Source organism: Lactuca sativa, chromosome 5 (genome assembly GCF_002870075.4).
Source record: "Lactuca sativa cultivar Salinas chromosome 5, Lsat_Salinas_v11, whole genome shotgun sequence".
In the NCBI taxonomy this organism is placed as follows: domain Eukaryota; kingdom Viridiplantae; phylum Streptophyta; class Magnoliopsida; order Asterales; family Asteraceae; genus Lactuca; species Lactuca sativa.
The window spans coordinates 351,956,477-351,961,242 of record NC_056627.2 but is presented as its reverse complement, the minus strand read 5'-3'; the positions used below and the strand labels follow the sequence as shown (position 1 = coordinate 351,961,242).

The 4,766-nt window shown below is 31.7% G+C and overlaps 1 long non-coding RNA gene across 1 annotated transcript; it reads right to left on the bottom strand.

Moving 5' to 3' along the window:
- Positions 1-3,093: 3,093 nt before the first annotated feature.
- On the bottom strand, positions 3,094-4,543 carry LOC111891585 (uncharacterized). Its single transcript, XR_006183746.2, has 2 exons — positions 3,617-4,543; positions 3,094-3,358 (listed from the first exon to the last, which is right to left on the bottom strand). It is a non-coding gene; the product is annotated as an uncharacterized LOC111891585 (long non-coding RNA).
- Between the last annotated feature and the right edge of the window lie 223 nt (positions 4,544-4,766).

Genomic DNA, 4,766 nt, shown 5'->3' with positions numbered 1-4,766 from the left:
ACAAAATAGAAAAATAGAAATTAAAAACATCAAAAAAAAAAAAAAATAGAAAAAGATAGGTGTTATTAAATGTCATTTGGTGTTGTCAATTTCCATATTTGGTGTTATAACACCAAAAATATGAGTAGGATAATGAGGTGGACACTTTGAGTGTGATAACATGTATATAATAACTTGTTGCTCATAACCAACAGCCTAAAAATTACATCATTTTTGTGTAAAACTAGCATCAATATTCATTTTAACTTCAACCACACACTAAAGAGTTACACTAAAACATATTTTAATATTATAAAACATAAACAATAATTATAAAAACTACAAGTAATATAATACCATTTAAAATGAAAAAGTATTTTGGTGTTATGAATAGTGACTTCTATATATAGAGGTTGAATTTCTTTCCACGAGAATAAAGACCACTTTTAGCGGTTGGTTGGAACATTTTCAGAGGTAAGATAACAAAAATGGAGGTACATTAGAGATGGTTTTACAAAGAAAACATATGTCGTGAGTTACACAAACAATCCCTTAACTATATACCAAGTTTTAACGTTCATAATCTTACAATATTCATAATTATGAACTAGAAAGGTTACATCCGCTACGCGGGTGCCAGAAGTTTTCAATGTTGTTTCCGAATCAATAAATATGACAGTTGTATATAGTGCAAGGATGAAAAGTCCGGGTTTTGCCCCGGACCGTTTTTTTTCATGTTTTTATGAAAAAATGTAAAAAATTTGATCGCAAAGACCAGAAGTGTCAAAATGGCTAAAAAATGAAAGGGATAGGATTTAACAACTTTTTAGAAAAAGGATCAAAGTTGTCAAACCGTTAAAGTTTTGTGGCCAAACTTTAAATATTAAAAAGTTCCTAAAAAGTGTAAAAATATTGATTGCAATGACCAAAAGTGTCAAAATGGCTAAAAAATGAGGAGTAAAGTTGCCAAAAAATATCCAAATTTACTATTCCTAACTTTGAAGCCAACATTCATTTCTTTAACAAGTTTACTATTCCTAACATTCATTTCTTTAATATATATATATATATATTAAAGTTGTCAAAAAAAATAACAAGTTTACTATTCCTAACATTCATTTCTTTTATATATATATATATATATATATATATATATATATATATATATATATATATATATATATATATATATATATATATATATATATATATTATATTATATTATATTATATTATATTATGTACACATATTACTGTTCATTTTCTTTTTCAGATTCCCCTTGAAAGTCATTTTTATAGTTTTAGCTTTAAATTAATTTTGATGTAAAAGTTTTCTCTTTATAATTTTTAGATTAAATTATTACTAATTTATAAGTTGCATATTGTTTTGATTTTCTTTTATTATTCACTTATTAAAATAGTTCTCAAGTGCAAACCATAGTATTAATTAATTACCAAATATGGTTTGTGAGGAGGTTTCACTATTCATTTTAGTTTTTATTTTCAATCTAAATTTACTAAAAGAAAATCATGTTATATATTGTGAACCATATATAAAATGTAAAACAACACTCTTTTTGGAAATAACCAATTATGTTCTAGTCATAAAATATTCTCATATTTATATATTTTCTCCTTAATTAATTTCTATTTAATAGTTTTCATCCCTCATAACTTTAAAGTTAAATTATTAGTATTGTATACATTACGATTTGGTTCCTTATTATATTTTAAAGTTATATTTTTGGCTCCTTATATTTATATTTTTTAATAATCTTCTTTTATTAATATTTAAGGATACATTTTCAGGACTTATTTTCGTCTGTTTCCTCCATACATAATTGATTGTATCAAAAATTTATTTTGATATTTGTGTGGTCCATTTTATATGGTTTAATCGTATTCTTTATATATGTGAGTTGTTGACTTTTGTAAATCACATTCTACAAACTGTAAATGAATTACCCCGCACATCAAAGCTAAGTTTTGATCCTCAACACAATTTCTTTTTATAAATTTTGACTTTATTATTTTCAAACAAGCGTCACAACGCTCGGGGCTATTCAAACACGTGTTTGTATTAGAGTGCTGCATTTTTTATGTAGATAAGCCTAAATTTGCCTTTATATTTGTATAATATGGTTTTCAACAAAACGAAAAAAAAGTATTTTTTTTTTAAATTTAGGCAAAGATTAGCAAAATAATCTAAACTAGTAGGTGATCCTAGCATTTATCCAAGACGTGTTTTTTTTAACACAAAAATCGTTGCATTTAAAACAACAAAAACTAAATAAAAAATATCATAAGTGGATGATTTCTTAATAAGCTACTAAAATGCACAAATCATTTATGTAATTATAACAAAAATGCAAGATAGCGTAGGGATGCATAATAACAAAACCCATATAAGGATCAAAATTGCAAAACCGAACAAAATTCATAGATCATTTATGTAAGGGATAAAAAGTGGCAAGGTGTCAAAAGTTATCGTTTTCATTTTCAAGGATCAAAATTAACAAAATGCTAAAGGTTTGTGGCATAATTTTGAGTCAGTATTCCTTTGTGTGCTCTAGGGACCCAAATTGACAATGTCGAAAAGTTTTGTGACAACATTCGTAAGTGGTAAAGTTTTGTGGCAAAGTTCTTAAGAGGCAAAAAGTTATGTGGCAACATTTTTAAGCGGCAAAGTTTTGTGCCAAAATTCTTAATAGACAAAAATACACTGTTCCTAACTGCTTTATGGACCCAAATTGCTAATGTCGAAAAATTTTGTGATAACATTCTTAAGTGGTAAAGTTTTGTGGCAAAAATTCTTAAGAGGCAAAAAGTTATGTGGCAACATTCTTAAGCGGCAAAGTTTTGTGGTAAAATTCTTAATAGGCAAAAAGGTACTGTTCCTAACTGCTTTATGATTTAAAGTAGTATACTAATAGGCATAATTTCCGCAAGTCATTAACTACGAAATCTTTTAGGTGGTTTGAGATTTTTAAAATATTTTTACAACTTGCTAAAATCCTTGTTTTTAAAATATCATTGGTGATATCCTGCGAAAATGTATACTAATTGGGGAATTTTAAAAAACTATTTCTTGAAGGAAAAAAAAAATAGACAAAACTGCACAAATGGTCCTTGTGGTTAGCTGAAAATTGTCACTTGGTCCAAAAAGGTTTGAGATTTTCTCTCTCTTTCTCTTTCTCTCTCCTTACTTTACTGTGTTGTCACAAACACTCAAACCTAATTTGTGATTATACCAGAGATCTGGAGAATCATTGATGCTCTCCCGCCTCTTCGATTTCATTTGACAGAGACCTGGAAACGACTTCTCGCCTATTCGATTTCATCTTCAAGTGTCGGCGACAACACTCTCCTGGCGAAAGGAACTGCAGTCGAGGAACACAAAGCCATTAAGCATCTAGCTGAAAAATCAAACGATATCCCAGTTCAAATCAAGACACCCTGAAGCACCAATCATTTGTAGTTCTCAGTCGATCAAACCCAAGTTCCAGTACCCGGCCCAGCTATGTTCATCAACGGGTCCGGTTATGGCATCGTTCTCCACCATCATCAACGAATCAAATGGGTGTATTCGAAGAACCCCTAAATCAATAAATTGTAGCATATAAACTTACTGATCTTACCATTAAATGATTTTGACGAGACCTAGTTTCCAGATCCATGATAAATAGTTTCAAATCGCCAACGATCTCGGTTTTAATTTGATAAGATGAAGACCCATTTAGGAAAAAGTGATCAAATTTCATAAGACGAAGATCCAATTGAAGAAAAGCAGCAACAGTAGTCATCGATCTCGACTGTCTCTCTTCTGTTCAGCAGAAAACACGAAGAACAGGGGAGGGTGAAGCAGATCGAAAATAGCATAGCAGGTCGGGTAAACACACGAGTTAGGGAGAGAAAACATGGTGATGGTAGGAGGTGGATCAAACATAGCAGCAGGTGGTGGTGGTCGGAGTTAATGGTGGCGATAAGGCAAAGGGTGTTTGGTGATTATAGCGCTGGCTCTAGCTGCCCCGTTTCTCTTCTTCCGATAGCAAAGGAGAGGGAGAGGAAGGAGGAGTAAGGGGTTGTTAGTGATCGAAAACAACAGCAAGGTAGTAGTGGTGGCCGTTGCAACTTCCCCAGCAGCAGTGAGAGGCGACGATGGCAGCCGATGGTGATTGAACTCACGACGACAACATCGATCGGTGGCAACTTTTCCTCTTCCTTCATCTTCTTCGGTTGTGAACAACGAGTGGAGAGAGTGAGAGGTGACACGTACCGGTGATGGAGGGGTTATGGTATTCGAATGAGGAGGTGGGTTAAGATGGTGGTCGCAGGCAGCGTTCCCAACTGCCTGTTGTGTATTGTTCTGATGCTCATCGATGAGAAAGGAAGTGAACGGAGATGGGGACAGCAGAGGGAGGAAGCAGCAACTTTGATCGATGGTGGGGTGTTTGGATTGTTGATTATTAAGAGAGAGAGAGATATATATAGAGAGATCCTTTTTTATTTTTCTTTTAATCAGAAAAAAACATTTAAATAAATAAAAAAAAATAGAAAAAGAAAGTATCAAGGGTAAAATAGTCATTATGAAAAAGTTTATAGAACATTGATCCAAATTCGCAACAAAATGAAAAGTTTGGACCTGTGGTGCTAGTCCAAACATTTTTTTGACCAAAGTGACAATTTTTAGCTAACCACACGGACCGTTTGTGCAGTTTTGTCAAAAAATAAATAATATATTGTCATATCTGGTAGGTTGTCTATATTGTAAAAATTAGAAACCATACT